The sequence below is a fragment of the Monodelphis domestica genome, chromosome 2 (assembly GCF_027887165.1).
Source record: "Monodelphis domestica isolate mMonDom1 chromosome 2, mMonDom1.pri, whole genome shotgun sequence".
NCBI lineage: Eukaryota > Metazoa > Chordata > Mammalia > Didelphimorphia > Didelphidae > Monodelphis > Monodelphis domestica.
The window spans coordinates 295,244,025-295,264,831 of NC_077228.1; positions in this window are offsets into that span (position 1 = coordinate 295,244,025).

The following is a 20,807-nucleotide window of genomic DNA, read 5'->3' on the forward strand; positions in this document are numbered from 1 at the left end:
ATATACATATAATATATCTGTATATATTACATATATACACACAAAAGATTTACACTTATTCTTGGATAGTTCCCATTCATTTCCTAATGCCAGGGTACCAGAATAACCATTGTACCCGCATAATCTGCTAGAATCCATAGTCACTTCCATACCACAATGATGTATCAAGGTAGGACTTTAATCAAAAAAGAGATCACATATTCCAATATATTTTGTTTTCTTCTTATTTAAAAAAGACATGTTGAGAAATGCCAGTTATGATTAGATCTACTTTGGTTAGTTTATCGATTATTTATTGAGTATACAGCCATATCTAGTGAGCATTCTATTCAGTGCCATAGGAGATTATAAATCAGAAGAAAACAAGGAAGGTTGTTGCTCTTATAAACTATTCAGATAATTATTGAATAAATGGTAAGAGGTTAAGAAGCCAAGATGGTGGAGTAAACCAGAGTAGCTCCAAGTCATGTAACAGAGGAAATGGAAAAATAAAATGGATATGCAGAAAAGCAAGAGTCTTGGACCTTTGGCAACTGCCAATCAACTGAGATGGAGTCACAGTTCCATGGAATTGATTTAAAATCACAGCAGTTGGGCAGCTTGAGCTGTTTTGAGACTCACTTCTTCTCTGACTGTTGGGAGGAAGCCAGACTCTCTCTTGGTCAATGATTATTTATCTGACTGAGTACTGAGAAGACTTTTGGAGCTTAGCTCAGAAGAAACTTTGCCAGCCATTTTCTATCAACATCTCCCTTTAGGGAAAAAATAACTTTATTTCATGAATTGAGATCTCCAATCAAGGAAAATATAGGAAGTTAGTTAAATCTATTTTCCTCTCTCCCCCCTTCTCCCTCTCCTTACCTCCTCTTTGTTAAAAAAAAAAATAAAACCTCTTAGTTAAAAGATTTGAGGGTGAGAATTAATTATTAAAAGAAACCCTCAACCTTACCATTCTGAGAATAGCATTCAAATCAGTTAAGAAGAGAACAGGAAGTGGGGGGGGGGGGAAGAGGGCAAGATTTAGTCTTTCCTCCAGCTTGCTTCCTGATGTCCCTGTCCTATTACCATAATTCTCCTAAGAGGGGTATCTATTACAGTCACCACAAGAATCCTCCCCAACCAATATTAAAATATCTCCACAAAATGAATACAGGAGTGAAAGAACCAACAATAGAGTGAAACAATTTTCAAGAAAAGAAAAACCCAAAAGGTAGGCAAAGAACAACTAGGACACTGTGGTTGAAAGGGAACAGAGCCATCAAGGGGCTTTAGCAAGGAGGGAAGAGCAAGCCACACACTCCCACCTACATCAGTTCTCCAAGTTTTGGGTACCTATACCTAAGCCAACATTCAGATATAGAGATCCTGCCTGGGAAAATAGTGGTCCAAGCCAACCCACACCTCTTTAAATTTCAAACCTGTGGAGAAGTCCAGATGGCCAACTCAGGACAGTCTGGGATGAAGCGGGTTGATCTGTGTGGGCCTGAAATGAAACCAGGAATTGCAGTCTGGTCTTGGGATAAGGACATAGTTCACAGTCTGGAGTGGCTGAGAGTACAAAAGGGTGAGGGGTCAGATCTTTTTGCCTAAAGTTAAGGGCAGAGCTCCAGGTCAGGGCAATTAAGGGTGGGCCTGATTAGAACAATTACACAATAAGACCAAAAACTTACACTTAAGTCAGAGACTACAATGTAAGTAATTCCTGACCTGATCAAGATAAAAATAAGACCAAAAGCTTACAACTAAACCTAAGGAAATTCTTTGAGTTATCAGGATCTCAAGGGTTAATTGAGTCAGCAGGGGAAGGGAATTCTCAGAGTTCCCAGCCCTCAGACCATCACATCATCCTCCAAGAACCAAAACTGGTAAAAAGCTAGAAAATAAGCAAAGAATAGGATCAAAGAAGGACTGAATTTTAAGAGGGTACTCCAACTTCTCAGAAAACTTACCTATAAGTAGATAGGAAAAATGAGCAAAAACACAAACAAACAAACACCTAACTCTAAAGACTTTTTTATGGAGACAAAGAATGAGGTACAGACACAGAAGGGGACTGTGAAAGCAAAGAAACACATGCAAAGTCCAAAAGAAAAATATAGATTTGGCACATATTTTGCAAGAGCTCAAAAAAGACTTCAAAAATTAATTCATAGAGGCAGAAGGAAAATAGGAAAGAGAAATGAAAGTGATGCAAGAAGAAATGAAAATAATTCAAGAAGAAATGGGCCAACTGAAAACAGAGAACCAAAAACTGACAGAGGAAAATCATGTCTTAAAAATCAGAATTGACCATCCAGAAACTAATGAGTTTGTGAGAAATCAAGAAACAATAAAGCAAAATCAAAGGAATGAAAAAAAAAAACAGAGGAAAACATGAAATATCTTACTGAAAATATAGCTGACCTAGAAAATATTTCTAGGAGAGACATTTTGAGAATTATTAGACTATCTGAAAGTCATGATCAAGAAAAAACCTTGGACATCATATTAAAAGAAATTATCAAAGAAAACTGCCCAGACATCCTCACACTGGAAAACAAAATTGAAATTGAAAAAATTCACAGATCAACTCCAGAAAGAAATCCTCACTCAAATCACAACTTACAGAAATATAAAAGCTAAATTCAAGAACCACCAAGTCAGAAAAAAATTCTTCAAACAGCCAGAAATAAATCATTGAAATACCTAGGAGCTATAATCAGGATCACATAGGACCTAGTAGCTTCTAAATTAAACGATTGAAATGCATGGAATATGGTATTTAGGAAGGCAAAAGATATGGGTTTACAACCCAGAGCTACCTTTCTAGCAAAACTGAGTATATTTTTTCAAGGGAAAAAATAGGCATTCAATAAGGTAGAAGATATCCAAGCATTCCTGAGGAATAATCCAGACCTAAACCAAAAATTTTAAGTCCAAACGTGAGAAACAAGAGAAACTCCAAAAGGTAAATGAGAAAGAGAAAATTTAAGGTACTCATTAAGGTCAAAATGTTTATATGACTATATGGTAAGAGGATACCTATAATTCTCAAAAATTACTCTTAGTAGTAGAGAAGATAGAATTTAGTCAGAAAAAGGGTGGGGAAATAAGATGATTATGATAATATGATGTATATGATGATATATGATGTGTATTTAAATGTGATGATACGAAATAATATGTATGTATGATATGATGTATACATATGAATGATATGTAAAAAGGGGTGAAAGAGAGAGTTGCCCTGAGAGAAAGGGGAAGGGAGAGATAGAATGGCATAAATTATATAACATAAAGAGGCTTGAAAAATCAATATAAAGTGGGGAAGATAAAGGTGATGGCTGGTGATGATAAATTTAGAATCTCAGAGTTAATATCTCAAAGACCATCTAGGCTAATCTGTACCCAAACAAGAACCCTTTCTTTGACATATTCAAAAAGTGGCCATCCATTTTCCATTTGAAAGTCTCTGTGGAAGGAAAATGCAGTTCCTGAGAATTCATTTTTTTGTCTTGAGACATTCTCCTTTTATTACGGCTAATACTTAGGAAGTGTTTTCTTACAATAGACTTAAATTTGTCTCCTTGGAGCTCCCATGAATTGCTCCTAGTTGTGCTCTTAGGAGTCTAACAGACCAAATCTAATAATTTTTTCCACATAAAAAGTCTTCAAATATTGAAAAGAATTATCATCTGCTAGTACTCCCAGGTCTTCTCTATGCTAAGCATTCTCAGTTCATGCAATTGATCTTCATTCATATGGTATGATATAAACTATCAATTTACTATATTACCTTAATTACTCACCCTTAAATATTCTTCAGCTTATCATGTTATTCATAAAATGTACTACCCACAACTAAACAAAATATTCTAGATGTTATCTGACTAGGCAGGGCTAAATAGAATGGGACTATCATCCTTATTCTGGACAACATATTGTTCTTAATTCTCTTTAAGATTACATTAAATTTCTAAATCACTATTTTTAATTTTGTCATTTAGAGTCATGCCCAATTCTTTCTCATCCCATTTCAGGTTTTCTCAGCAAAAAATACTGAACCAGTTTACCATATCCTTCTCCATTTAAATTACTACATCAAATATAAATTGAATAATCCACTAAAAGCCTTTGATCTTTTTTTCTTCAAATGAACTGCCATCATGCCATAAATCCTGTCTTTTATTAGCCTGACATCCTTGATTTTGTCTTGCCATTGGACTTCAAAGACTCTGGAAGAAAGAGTGAAACTGATAACTTTGTTCAACTCTGCTTCACATAAATACAATTCATATACAAGTCAAGAAATATAGGACCAATGCATTCCTTTAAAGAAAAGTGAACACAGGATGTTTACATTTTCCAAAGAAGAATTGTGCATTATTAACAACCATGTTTTATACCATGGGGAGAAGTGAGTAATTTAGCTATACACTAGCTGTCTGCCAAGGGACCACTCACTGGAAGTTCAACCAAGAAATGGAACCAGTTCAGAGACGCAGTGAAGGAAACATCAAAGGCAGTCCTAGGCCCAAAACAACACAACCACCAGGACTGGTTCGAAGAGAACAACACTGCTATTGAAGACCTATTGAGCAAAAAGAACAAAGCCTTTATGGAGTGGCAAAATAACCCAAACTCTGTTCCTAAAAAGGACAGATTCAAGTCTCTCCAAGCCATGGCACAGCGTGAGATCAGGAAGATGCAAGACCAATGGTGGGGAAAAAAGGCAGAAGAAATCCAGCGGTTTGCTGATATGAAAAACTACAAACAATTTTTCAGTGCCCTCAAGACTGTCTATGGGCCATCAAAACCCACCACCACTCCCTTGCTATCCTCTGATGGTGACACTCTCATAAAAGATAAAAAAGGTATCAGCAACAGGTGGAAAGAACACTTCAGTCAGCTTCTCAACCGACCCTCTTCAGTTGACCAAAGAGCCCTTGACCAGATCCCCCAAAACCACTCCATTGAACAACTTGGCGTCCCTTCTTCAATAGAGGAAGTCCAAAAAGCCATTAAACAAATGAGTGCAGGCAAGGCACCCAGTAAAGACGGGATCCCAACCGAGGTGTACAAGGCCTTAAATGGAAAGGCGCTCCAGGCATTCCACATAGTACTGCCCAGCATATGGGAAGAGGAAGACATGCCCCCAGAACTCAGAGATGCCTCCATCGTAGCCCTATACAAGAACAAAGGCTCACGAGCAGCCTGTGACAACTACAGAGGCATCTCACTACTCTCTACTGCCGGAAAGATCCTCGCCCGTGTTATACTCAACAGACTCCTGTCATCTGTTTCAGAGCAGAACCTGCCTGAATCACAATGTGGCTTCCGACCAGATTGCAGCACCATCGACATGGTCTTCACAGTGAGGCAAATGCAGGAAAAAGGCCTTGAGCAGAACCTGAGTCTCTACATTGTCTTCATAGACCTGACAAAGGCGTTTGACACAGTGAACAGGGACGCATTGTGGGTGATCCTCAGCAAGCTCGGTTGCCCAGCAAAATTTGTCAAACTGATCCAGCTCTTTCATGTCGACATGACAGGGGAAGTCCTATCTGGTGGAGAGACTTACGATCGCTTCAACATCTCCAATGGCGTGAAACAAGGCTGTGTCCTTGCTCTGGAGCTATTCAACCTATAATTCACCCAAGTATTACGACATGCTGTGATGGATCTAGACCTGGGCGTCTACATCAAATACCGACTGGATGGCTCACTATTTGACCTTCGCTTCCTGACTGCAAAAACAAAGACAACAGAGAGACTCATCCTGGAAGCTCTCTTTGCAGATGACTGCTCTCATGGCCCACCAAGAAAATCATCTCCAAACCATTGTGGACAGGTTCTCTACTGCAACAAAACTGTTTGGCCTGACTATCAGCCTCAGCAAAACAAAGGTGCTGTTCCAACCCGCACCAGGGAGGCCAACGAACCAGCTGTGCATTACAATTGACGGCACGCAGCTTTCTAACGTCAACACTTTCAAGTACCTGGGCAGCACCATCACCAACAACGGGTCCCTAGACCACGAGATTAATGCCAGGATCCAAAAGGCCAGCCAGGCACTCGGGCGGCTGCGCTGCAAAGTCCTCCAACACAGCAGTGTAAGCACTGTGATGAAGCTCAAAGTGTACAACGCAGTGGTCCTCAGCTCGCTCCTGTACGGTTGTGAGACATGGACACTGTACCGGAAGCACATGAAACAGCTGGAGCAATTCCACCAACGCTCCCTCCGGTCAATCATGAGGATCCGATGGCAGGACCGAATCACCAACCAGGAAGTCCTCGACAGAGCCAACTCCACCAGCATCGAAGTCCTGGTCCTCAAAACCCAGCTACGATGGTCTGGATACGTCATCCGCATGGACCCACAGCAAATACCAAGACAGGTATTCTATGGTGAACTGTCAGCTGGACTCAGGAAACAAGGTCGACCAAAGAAAAGATTCAAGGATCAGCTAAAGTCCAACTTGAAGTGGGCTGGCATTGCACCAAAGCAACTAGAACTCGCTGCCTCTGTCAGAAGCAGCTGGTGAACCCACATTAACCAGGCCGCCACCACCTTTGAAGATGAGCGACGTCGACGTCTTGCCGCTGCGCGTGAACGCCGACACCAGGCCACAACAGCACCTCCCGTAACAACTGGTGTCCCATGCCCCATGTGCCACAAACTCTGCGCCTCAGCCTTTGGACTCCAGAGCCACACGAGGGTACACCGTAGATGAAACTGCACAAAGACAATAGTCATTCTCGATCACCGAGAGACTACTATGACTATATATATATATTTTTTTAATGGGTTTTGAATTTACATTTTCAATCAATTCAATCAATCAATTCAAATCAATTCAATCAATTATTTTAAGAGATTTTTAAATATATGTGTTATTTTTGCCAAAATAATTATGTAATTTCATGTTTTTATATGATAGGACTTATAATGTTAAGCCATATATGATTTCATTATAAGAATCCAACTTAGTCACATTATTTTTTCTAGAAAAATTTTCTGGAGTATATGAAGGTTTTACTTAAAATTTTATATTAATGTCTTCTAATGAAATTTATCTATAGTTTTCTTCTATTCGTCTTTCATTTGTTTGTCCATCAAAACTCAGAAAAAGGTTCATAAGAAGGGTTTGAAATAGTTATCTCTGCCATGATTTTTTGCAAATAACTTTTATGTCATAGTTACTAATAACTTCTTAAAGAGTTGCTATAATTCATTTATAAATGTATCTGCTCCAGCATATAAAATGAAGGCAGTGGTTAGCCATTAATTTATAAATTGGTCAGCTTCTTTTTCTGATATTAAATTAATATATTTATTTATTGGGGGATAAATTGGCTCTCATATGCAGTCATGTTCATTATTCAATATATTTATATTTTTTCCTTGAATTATACTTTGCTGGAATATAATTATAGCAAATTTTGATCATTCTTTTAATTCCTTCTCTAACATGAATTCATCATATTGATTTTTTATTTGGGCAATTTTATCTTCCCCTTTCTTTTTCTTGATTAGATTAGTCAATGTTTTATTGATTTTGTTAGAAATTTTTAAACAGTCTTCTTTATCAGTTTTATAAATTTTTATTTTTCTTCTAATTTTTAAGAATTCTTTTACTCTCAAGGCTGTTAATTTATTTTTGATCTGATCTTTTGAATTATGTGTTTAATTAATCCTCTATTTCTCTGCTCTATTAATATATTTGAGAGATACAAAGCTCCTTATAATCATGGCTTTATCTGAAATGTTTCATTGTTGTTATTTGTTAATATTGTTATTATGAAAACTAATAAAAGATGAGAAATATTTATAGGGCACTTTAAGGTCTGCAAAGTACTTCATATGTTATCTCACTAGTGGATCTCAACAACCCTATGAAGTAGATGCTTTATTACCCCAGTTTTACAGATAAGGAAATTAAAGTTTAGAGAGGTAAACGGATTTGTCTATTATCACCTAGCTGAGTAAGTGTCTGAACTAGCATTTGAAATCAGTTTGTTCTAACTCCACGTCTACCACTTGATCAATTGTACTGCTTAGTTGCCCTACCACAACATTACTTTTTGCTTCTATAATTTATTCCTTGGCTCTACTATTGCTTGGAATTACTTAGTCTCCACATTGAACTGTATCTTTTTATATTTCCTATTATTGTTTTGTTGATTCAGTCATGTCTGATATTTCATGACCTCATTTGGGATTTTCTTGGCAAAGACATTGGAGTGGTTTGTCATTTCCTCCTCCAGCTCATTTTACAGATGAAGAAACTGGGGCAAAGAGGTTTAAGTGACTTGCCCAGGGTCACACAGCTAGGTAAATCTGTAAACAGATTTGAACTCATGAAAATGAGTCTTCCAAATTCCAAGACAGATGCTCTATCCACTGTGCTAATATTTCCCATATCAGATCATAATTTTATTGCTTTGCAATTTGAAAGTTTTCATATTTTGATATCTGTCCTTTTACATGTCTTTCATTCCTTTATAACTTAGCATGATCTCTTGACTTTTTAAAAATATAATCTGTGGCAGAAAGCTCTCATTCATACCAAAATATTTATAGCAGCATTTAAAAATAATTTACCAGGGGTATAGAAAAAAGTAGATTTCCATGGAAAAGGGAGTAGGTAAACTATAGTATATTAATATAATGGAATATTACAGCATTACAAGAATGCATACATAAACATATGCAATATACTCCTTTAAATGAATGCAGGTTTCCAGGATGTCAAAAAATTAAGACTCAGCATCTGAACTGTAGTGTTTATAGCAAAGTAGGAAGTTTATACAACTGGCTGACTCTTGATGGGCCCTTCCCTTCCCCTTTTTTTCCCTTCTCTCTTCTTTCTTTCTAATTCGTCCTTTCTTATTCTCCTTTTTAAAAAATATTTCCCTATTTTCCTCCTTGTTCTCTTTTCAAATTAGGCTTTAGTTTTCTCATCTGTGAAAGTTTAAACATCTTACAGCATATACCAAGACAATCTAAATGGATGTATGCTTTAGATAGGAAATGTCTCAAAAAACAAATTACAGAAATAATGATGCCTATGGAAAGAGTTCATGATTTGAAAAAAAAAAAGGGGGGGGTGAGAGGATCTCAGAAAATAAAATGGATAATTTTGCATATATGGAATTAAAATGTTTAGTTACAAACATAAGCAATTCAGTAAATCTAGGGAACTGGGGTGCTGAGAGGTTTTTAAATAATATGACTTCTCCAGTGAGGCAGTATTCTAAAGTTTGATTGTCATGCTAATAGAAAAATAGGACTTCTGCTAAAGTAAACTGAGCATTTAAAGTTTGCTGAAGAGAAAGGAAGGAAAGAAAATAGGTATTTATATAACACCTACTATGTGCCAGACACTGTGCTAAGCACTTTATAAATATTCTAATTTAATTCTCACAATAACTCTGCAGGGTAGATACTATTATTATCTAAGTTTCATAGATGAGGATTATAGATTATAATTTTATAGATGAGGAAACTAATTGAATTGCCTGTGATCACACTGACAGAAAGTGTCTGAAACTGAATTTGAACTGGGGTCTTGCTGACTCTAGTCCCAGAACTCAACCAAATGCACCACTTAACTATCTATAAAATAATTCTACAAGCTATTAAATTACCACATACTAACTAATGTTAAGTTTCAACTCTTTAATTCTAAATGTTTATAATATTCTTGCTGAGTAAGAAACCCTTTAAAATCTCCTACATATTCTTGTCTCATCTTTCCCAAACTTATAATTAAAGAGATTATTGAACTAATCTTCTTTCATTTCCAGTTCGTAATTTTCATTTCATTCAACTTCAATCCAAAATGACCATATCTTATTTGAGGATCTTAAGTTTATAGTTTGGAGGAGCCCTTTGCAATCAATGAGTTGAAGTCTCTTCTTTTACAGATGAGGAAACTGACCTCATTTTTTTCTTACTTAAAACCTCACACAATCCTCTCCCTAGAGTTATCATTAAAAGGGCAGATCACTGATCTACCCCTTCTCTAGAGAAATCATTAAAAGGACAGCAGCATGTCTATTTTTTAAAAGGTATAAATTTTAAAGGCAACATTTGAGGAGCTTTCTGGAATGCCCTTAGGCTGTACCAACTTCCTTGAAGGCCTTCACATAAATTGTAAGGTTAACCTACTGGGTTGGAAACTATGGTATCCTTAGAAATCATAACAAAAAATAAAAGCAAATGAACTCCTCATGGTCATATAGGTTGTAAGGAGTAGAGTCCTTAGAGTTGATTTAAACAGTTTTTTGGTTAGTCTTATTCTTTTGTCTCCTATTCCATTGATGAAACTTTGATTCATTTTTTTTAAAGATGTTTTAAAGATGTCATAATGTTACAATCTCTATATATGCATGGTACAATGAAAAGTTCAGTAAAGGTCAATGTGTGACCAATAACCCTTTCCACATATAATATTAATTCTACTTTTTAATTATTATGAATAGTAATAATGGTCTGCATGTGTATAATTCCATGAGTCATATACAATATTTTTTATCATCACAACATTTCTAAATGCTAATCTTTATTATTTTCTAAAGGCCACTGAATCTTGCCTTATACTCTATTGCTCTACTGTGCTCTGCTCTGCTCTGCTATGTGATGCTGTGCTATACTAGGCTACGCTAAACTATACTGTGCTATGCTAGAACTTCAGAAGTTCCATTATTTTCAATCCACCTTGTAGATGAACTTCTTTTATATTTTATCTCTTCCAATAAGAATGTAAATTCCTTGAATGCAAGACTGTCCCAATTTTTCAATTTATGGTCCCAGAATTTCCCTATATTCCCTATGTTTCCCTATATTTACATAGTAAACAATAAATGTTTTTTCATTCATTAATTTATTTTAAAGATGAGGGAAATGAGGTTCATAGAGATTTTCCCTAAAGACATGTATCTAGTAAATATTTTAGGTGGGATTAAAACCCAGTTCTTTCTCACTCAAAATCTACTATATCCATAATGCCACATCATTCCTCATGATCACCAAATAATATGTTATAATGAATCATGTTTTGGTTGATCCTTCTTTCCAGGATTCTGTTAGTGGTCTTTCTGACATTAGTGACAGAATGGGACATTCTGACATTGACCTTAGAGCTATATGACCAGCAGAATTCTAAAATCTTGTAATTTAGATTGAGGGTGCAAAAACAGAAAAGTTCTGCATTATGGTACTGAATTTGGGCTCTACAAAATGCAAAGTAGAATTTCAGGCCAACCTAAATATGCACCACCAGCTCTACTGATACCAGATAGATCCTATTCCAAATCTATCCCCAGGGATGTGGGTTCTGTACATGAACCAAATTGCAAAGGGCAACAAGTAAGTCCAAATCCATAGCTCATCAGTGTTTCAGAGTCATTGCATTCAAATATTTTCTTCATGAAAGTACAAGACCCCAGTAAATCATACAAAAGGGGACAGAAGACAAACAAGTCCATTTGTGAGTGAATTGCGTTTCTCAGAAAATTCAATAAAGGGGAACCCGTACCTTAAAGGATTTATCCAGTCATCGATTTTCTTTTAAACTGTACATTACTATATTGTCTTCCAAGCAACAGAAATGTGCCAGGAAAATAAGCCAGAGTGGTCATTTTTCTTCTTCAGGGCAGTCACAGCAGAAAGCACCTGGCTTTCTCTAATAGGAGGGAGACAAATTTAGAACTGTCAGGGTAAGGAATCCTATGCCCTTTCCTGGGCAAACTCTATAGAGATAAAAGTAGAGTCCGTGAAAGAATTCTACCTTTTTTAACTCCTTTGCTGTAAATTAAAGTAAAATCCCAAATGGCAGAAAAGATAGGCATGAATTAGCTGCTACTTTGGAAACTACCAGTGTCTAACTATCCCCCCCCCACCCCCCGCCCCAGGAGTTCAAAGTGTTAGCTCAGTGTTCATCTATCTTTCTATCCACACAACTTTCTTTCAACTTGCTTACTGGGCTTTATATAATTAAATTGAGATGCACAGCTGGTGTTTTACCCAAGGTTGGGGAAGCGGATCCTCAGCCCCTTCCCACAGCTGACCCATGGTTTAATTTGATATATTCCATGAAATGATTGCATATATAAACTCTGTATCAAATTGCTTGCCCTCTCAGGGAGAGGGGAGATGTGGAAGGGAGGAAAAGTTGGAAGGAGGGAAGGAAAATGAAACCCTTATTTTTTAATGAATCTTGAAAAATATATTTTTACATGTTATTGGGGGGAAAGTACACACACACACACACACATACACACACACACACACACACACACACATAAACATACACATCCAGTGCAATCAAAATGGCTTTTGTCACTGTACTCCCTAAGGGACTGCAGGAACTATTTCATTTAGAGAACAATATAGATAGAAGTATAAAAAGATTGGTTTAAAGCAATAGTTAACAATCTAATTAACACTGCTGACAATAATAAGAGATATTTCCAAATATTTCCAAATATTATTAATTATATTAATATTTCTAAATATTTCTAAATATTTCTAAAAAATTCAGAGACACTGGAAAAGTTTTCTAGATTTGAGAATCAATTGAACCTCTGTCCCCTCTGCCAACTTCAGTACCCCTTCCCTTAATGTTTTTTGTTTGTTTCCCACAAAAGAGGTACACTGGTTGTATAGTCAAATTTATAAGATTAGATTTTTAAATTCATAATATTTTACTCTTGGCTACTTTTTCTGCCCTGAGGGTAAACTTATAGATAATAGTTTCCTGGTGTTTGTAAGAATCAATAAACACATTTCATATGGGCATGGTAATTAAAACAAAGTTAAAATCAAGGGTTTTTTTCACATAATTGCCTTTTTAATCAGAAAGTCCATCTTTCTTAAAAAGTCATAGTAGGAACAATATGGAAAATAGCATTGTTTAGCCCCAGTAAGTATGTAAGCTCCTTGAGGGAGAGGTAATTTCATTTTTAACTTTGGATTGTCAGAGCACTGAGCTTGGAATCAGGAAGATTCATCTTCATGAATTCAAATCTGGCCTCAGACACTAACTATGTGACCCTGGGCAAGTAACTTTATTTTGCAAGCCACTGTTAGCATCTATTTCTTCTGTAAAAGGATCTGGAGGAGGAAATGGCAACTGCTCCAGTAACTTGGCCAAAAAAATTCCAAAATCGATCAAGAGAGTTGGATATATATGAAAATGACTGAACAACAGATTTTCAGAGCCTAAAAAAGTGTCTGAAATACAATAGGTGCTAATAAATGCTTAATAAATTCATCTCAGTACTTTTATTTAATTATGGAAAGTAGTTATTTTTTTCATTCACAAAATCTTAATGAGACTATAAATTGTTCCAACCATTCTATAAATCATTTTGAAATCATACAATGAAAGTAACTAAAATATTCATACCTTTTTCCAAAAAATTCTACTGCTAGGCATATTCCTCAAGGAGACCAATTACTAAAATAAAGGCCCCATAAACATTAATCTATTTGTAGCAACATTTTTTGTAAGATAAAAGAACTGGGAAAAGATGTTCCTCAATGAGAGATGGACTAAATAAGTTATTGTGAATGAATATGAATATTATTATAGGAAACAATATGGTGTGATATTGATGAATGAAACCATGAATATGATTCTCTAATAAATATAGAAGATAATTGGAATGCTTACATGAACTGATGCAAGAACGTTAACAAAACCAGGAAAATATATACAGTGACTACAAAAATATAAATGGATAAAAGCAAAAAATGAAGAGAAGGGAACAAGCATTTATTAAATACCTAATATGTATTAGCACTATCTATTAGGACTATGCATTGTATATAAGCATTATGTTAATAATTTTTTAAAATTATCTCATTTGAGAGTCACAGCAGCCCTGAGAATTAGGTTCATTAGTTATATTAGATTGTCATTTCTCCTTTATAGTTGAGGAAATTGAGGTAGGTGGAGATTAAGCACCTTGCCCAAGATCACAAATTTATTAAGTATCTGAGGCTAGATTTAAACTTGTCTTCCTAAAGGTTCTATTCATTGTTTTTTGTTTTTTGTTGTTTTTTTTTTTTGCTACAAGAGTCAAATAATTAAAACTAAAGGTCATGAAATTATAATAAGCAAGCTTGTCCTTGAAGAAGAAGAATGAGAAGTCACTTTCTACCCTTTTTTTTCTAAATTTTAGGTGGGGAGCAATGAGTGAAACACTACACATAATATCAGATATTTTCAATATTTGGCTTTGTTTTAGAGAATTTTATTATTTTATGTTCTTTGCTCTAAGGGATAATATTTGGAGGTGATGAGGAGAGTGATAAATTGGGGGAAATGATTGTAAATGATGTAAAAACAAATAATATCAATAAAGTATTAATTGAAATGAAATAAGCATTACTGAACAATAACAAAAAAGAAACTAAAAGCTATATAATTGTAGTGACTAGGCTTGGTTCCAAAAAAGAGATTAGAAAATTTACTTCCTTCTCTCCTTTTCAAAGGTAGACAACTATGAATGGGAAGGACTGCAGATAATGCAGACCAAAATGATGTCTTGGCTGACTTTCCTGAATATTTTTTAATCCTTTGTTACAAGAGAAAGTTTACTATGGAGAGGAAGAAAATGAGTTATATCTTCAGGAATAAAAGTGATATAGAAAAAATAGAAATCCTAAAAATTGTTATATATAACTTGAAAATAAGAAGACCACTGAAGTAATAAATAAAACAGGGAGTTGATTTTATGAAAAAAATTATGAAATAGAAAAAACATTAGTTAATTTGATTAAAAAAAAGAAAATAGAACACAAAATTACCAGCATTAAAATGAAAAAGGTTAAGCAGATCAATGAATAAGAAATCAAAGCAATTATTAGAAGTAGTTTTGTCCAACTTTATGTCAATAAATCTGAAAATTTATGTCAAATAAATGAATATTTTAAAAAGTATAAGCTGCCCAGATTTACAGAAAAGTTAATAGAATACTTAAACAACTCCATCATAGAAAAAGAAATTGAAGAAACCATTAAAGAATTCCCTAAGAAAAAGGCCCAGAGTCAGATAATTCACAAGTGAATTCTACTAAACATTCAAAGAACAATTAATTCCAATATTACATGAACTATTTGGAAAATATAGGGAAAGAAGTGATTCTTATATGTATTGATATACAAAATAAGAAAAGCTAAAAACAAAGAAAGAAAACTATAGACCAATCTCAAATATAATTGATGTAAAATTTTTAAATATGATACTAATAAGATTATCACAGAATATTAAGCATTATATCACAAGGGCCATACAACATGACTAGGTAGGTTTTATACCAAGAATGTAGGGATAACTCAATATTAAGGACATTATCATCATAATTAACAATATCAACAAAACCAACAGAAACCATATGATTATTTCAACAGAGGTAGAAAAATCCTTTGGCAAACTACAACATCCATTCCATATGAAGACATTATAAAACACTGGAATAAAAGGAGCTTCCCTCAAAGTGATAAAGAGCATCTACCCAAAACCATTAGTAATAATTATCAGCAATAGGGAAAACTAGAACCCTTCCCAATAATATTAGAGGTAAAGCAAGGATGTCCATTATAACCACTACTATTTAATATCTACTAGAAATACTAGTGATAGCAATAAGAGCAGAAAATGAAAGTGAATGAATTAGAATAGGCAGTGAAGAAACAAAAATATTACTTTTTTGCAGATGATATGCTGGTACACATAGAAAACCCATAGAATTAACAAAAATAAACAAGTAGAAAAAATTAATATCTTTAGCAAAGTTTCAAGATACAAAATATACCCACACAAATCATCAGCATGTCTATTTATCACCAACAAAGTTAAACAACGAGAGATATGGAACCAAACCCAAAGGGGCATATAAATATTTATACCCTTTGACCTAGTAATACCACTACTGGGTTTGTATCCAGAAGACTTTAGAGATCAGAGGAAAGGACTTACTTATAAAAAAAAAATTAACAATTCCCTGAGGGCAAAGAGCTGGAAACTAAGGGCATCCATCACTTGGGGAATAGATAAAAAGGTTATAGAACATGGTTATTATGAAATACTATTAAGCCATAACAAATGACAAACAGGATGAGTTCAGAAAAGCCTAGAAAGATCTATATGAACTTATGCAAAGTGAGGTGAGCAAACCCAAGAGAACAGTATATACAGTAATATATATATATATATACACACACACACATATATATATATATAGTATGATGATCAACTATGAAAGACTAAACTATTATCAGCAAAACAAGGTCCAAGATAAATCCAAGGGATACATAATAAAAATGCTATCCAAAACCAAAGAAGGAACTTATTATTACCTGATTACAGAACAAAGCATTTCATCTTTCACTTTATTTCCTTCATGAATTTTTTATTGCCTGTGTGGTAAGTGTCCTCTGTCATGGCATGGGGAATATACAAAAATTTATTGCAAGAAAGCATTGATATAACCTATAACAGACCATTTACTGATTTTGGGAGGGGGAAAGGGAGAAAAAGAAACTAAGTTGTAAAATGTCAGAAAATAACTGTAAAAATTATTTCTACATATAATTGAAAAAAATTAGAGTTAAATATCCCAAGACTATTTCCATCTGACCTCCACTCAAATAAAATATGAGATGAATATAATAACAATAGTAATATCTTAATAGGTGTCACTATATCAAATACTCGGGGTGTATGGGTGCTCAGGGAGGAGTAATATCTTTGGTATGGAAGGCTTGTTGTGCCCTCCTAGGGCAGCTCTCCAGCCTCTGACCCCCACCTGACACCCAGCTCTCACTTGTGGCTCCCAGTAGCTGCTAGCATGTGGCAGCAGCCACACCCCAGACAACGGCTTCGACAGGCCGGCTAAACCTTGTGAGGGTAGCCATCGGGTCATTGACCCCTGGTGAACCAGAGCCTTGCTCACCCAGCACATGAAGACTGCTTCGGCTGAACAGATGGAAGAAACCAATAAGAAGGTTCAACGGCTGAGAGGGCGATGCAGCAAGGCACTGTGGAGTGCTTAGGCTGTGTTGGAGCACAAAGGACAACACGGCCATCCAATGCAGCTGAAGAAGTCTTCAGGTGTAACGATTTTTCATGCCACTGGACCCAGGCTTCCAATGCCAAGAGAGTGGGACTGTCTCTGTGCATCGACTTTTCCACTTAGATCTCTTGTGCACACTCATCTACATCACAGATGAAAGCGCACAAAGACAATCGTCATCCTCAGTCACCGAGAGACTACTGCTATATCAAATACTCATAATCTCAAATTATGAGCATACAGATGAAGAGATAAAAACAGAGATAGATAAATAGATAGACAGGTTTCAAAAAAGAAGACAGTGAAAATATGTATAAATATATATCACATAAATAGAGAATAAATTAAAAATTAAGTACAATATAGTTTAGGAGGAGGGCACTAAGAGTCTCATGGATCAGGAAAGGCTTCAAGTAGAAAAAGGTTGCAATTAAGATAAGTTCTCAAGAAAGACAGAAATGAGGCTGAATTGAGGGAAAAAATACATTGTAGGTATGTAGAATGGCATATAGAAAGACATAGAGTTAGAAGATGGAATATTATTTTTGGAGAAAAGAGAGAAAGCCAGTTCAGTTGGATTATACTATGCAAGAGGGAGAATAGTAGAGAATGAGGCTGAAGGCAAAACTTAGGGACAGATCAGAAAAAAAAAAAATTTAAGACTAAACAGTTTTTACAATATTTCTGTTGTCAAAGTAATAATAATATTAGCTAACACTGATATTTGGCTTTAAGATTTTCAAAATGTTTTAATATAGTAAGATGCCTTAGGATATATTATGTTCTACCTCACTGCAGGTCTTTCAGAAAAAAGGAAGATAATAATTAATTTGGTATTATATAATGGTGATTTCTTTCAAGTAGTATTTGGACTAGATAACTATTGAAATCCCTTCCAAATCTAAAATTTTGTAATTCTAATATTAAAAATGCTAATATTCAAATATGAATATAGATTGGAAAGTAAATCTTTAGTCTTAGTTATGGCTGGAACAGATATAGTCTCAGAATTACAGCAAAAAATGTTAAATTGAAAGGTAATGTACTATAAGGGAAAGATCAATAGATTTGGGGGAAAATGTTTTTGTTCAATCATTTCTGACTCTTCATGATGCATTTGAGCTTTCTTCACAGAGATACTAGAATGATTTCCCATGTCTTTCTTCAGCTTATTTTACAGGTGAGGAAATTAAGGTAAATGGGATGAAGTTACTTGCTGAGAGTCACATAACTAGTAAATGTCTGAGGTCAGATTTGAACTCAGGAAGATGAGTCTTTCTGATTCCAAGCCTGGTTCTCTATTCCCTGCATCACCTAGTATTAGGGACAGGAACTGCCATTGTGACTTTATTCATTCCTCTAACAATATAATTCAGCACTTTCTGTGTACCTTATAATCTTAGAGAGTTGCCTGAGAGGTTGTGTCTTACCCAGAGGCACATAAACAACCTATGTCAGCAATTTGAACCCAGAACTTCCTACCTTTAAGATGAATTCTATCCAATACACTATTATGTCATTCTGTATAGACTCTATAAAGATGAACTATTGTCATCATAGGGAAATGAGGAAGAATTTCCATTAGGAAGGGCCTAATACAAGTCAGGAAAGGAAAGAAAGAAAGGAAAAATAAGGTATCCTTTCAGCTAAGTAGTTTAGATTTTGTTTTCTTCCCCATCCCCTCTTCTCCTCTTTTCATTGCTAATTGACCTCCTTTTCACAACAATCTAATTCAGTAAGTATTTCTGAGTGTCTATGATATAAGGTCTTATCCTTCTCTGGAACTGCATAAAACCAATGGCTTCTGCTGCTTCTAAAGCTCCAAAACAGTCAAAACAAGACTTTTTTTTAGCCACTTTCAGAGAAAGAACTGCCAGAACAGAAACACAGAAGAAAAACAACTGCTTGATCACATTGGTCGATGGGAATATGATCGGGGATGTAGACTCTAATGATCACCCTAATACAAACATAACAATATGGGAATAGGTCTTGATCAATGAAACATGTAAAAACCAGTGGAATTGTACATTGTCTATGGGAAGGGGATGGATGGAGGGGAGGGAAAGAGCATGAATCATGTAACCATAGAAAATTTTTCTTAATTAATTAACAAATATTTTTTTAAGTCTACTTAAAGTGGCTGGGGTAATAAAGACAAAATGTATGACATCCTCACCCAGATATGTCCTCCCTAAGCTAACCCATGACCCAAAATTTGCCTTCTCTTCATGCCACTCAAATCATTTCTTCAGGGATTTGATCTCAGGTGTCAAGAAGGAAAGTTAGAGATTAAACTGATTCACATTAATGGGTTAATGGCTGACAATACCATCATCCATTATTTCCTGCCAAGATATGTTTCCAAAGATGATCCTAGAAATGTAATTCCTTAAACTGGAAATAACACATTAAAATGATATTTATTAGTATAGTTAATGACGAGATGCTGGGGAAAATCCCAGTGGTGCAAAGGTGGTGGGGAGAGAAATAAAAGAGGAGAAGGTAGTAATAAATCCCCTTTCCTGGCTAGGCAGAAAGCTGAACCTACTCACAGCAATTTTTCATCACTTCAAAAATGCTGACAGATTAAACTCCATGTCAGGAAACTTCAGAAATATATTTTTAAATTGAAGGAACATTTGCTTGATATTGTTTCAGCATTTCCAAGATAATTACAGGCTTCTAAAAGCCAGAGCTCTGTGGTTCTCTCTCTGCCCTCTCTCATCATGGAATGAGATCATCCACTCTGACTGGTGCATTGGGAGACAGACTAGATGTCAAGTAACAACAGCCTGTCACCAGAAGATTAATGGGCCCAATTATCCATGATGCCATGCCCCCAACAATATGTAAACTGAAGGATCATTTAGGAGTACTCTTTTGTTCCTATTCTGTGGATGTTTGACCCCCAATCTTAAATTTAATTTCTTTCAGTACGGTTTTCTGATTGTTCCTATTACCCTGGGAAGTCAAGCTCTGTGTTATCACATTCCAGGTGAACCTATCAATTAGTCAATCAATAAATATTTATTAAGCACCAACTAAATGTCTATTGTTAGGCTAAACCAGACTAAAAATAACAGAATCAACCAGAATGTGAGAGCTGGAAGGAACCTGAATGGCCATCTATTCTAACTTACACATGAAGTGTATTTAGTTGAGTTTTGGGCTCCAAATCAGGAAGATCTGAGTTAAAATTTTACCTAATATCCTAGCTATGGGACTCTGAGCAAATCACCTGAACTCTCTCAGTTTTGGTTGCCTCATACTTAAAATCAGAGGCTTAGCCTTTATGGCCTCTCATGTCCCTGCCTACTTCAAATCTATGATCTCAGAAATCCCCATTATAGTATGCCAGTCAAGTTGTTATCCACCTTTTGCTTTTAAATTCCCTAAGGAAAATATTCAGCAGCAGCCCATTCTACTTAGAGGGAGTATTCATTGCTAAGGAACTTTTCCTAACATCAACCCTGAATTTATCTCTTTGCAACTTCTACATTTTGTCCTATTTTTCCCATTACCCTTGAGATCAAACAGAATAAGTAATTTTTTCTTCCACCAGAGAGATCTTTTATATACTGATAAATAATAAGAATAGCTAGAATTTCTATATATATGTATATTCATATACATATCACCTATTATGTGTCAGATACTGCTCTTTATAAATATCTCATTTTATCTCCATAGCAAACCTTTGAGATAGGTGCTATTATTATCCTCATTTTATAACTAAG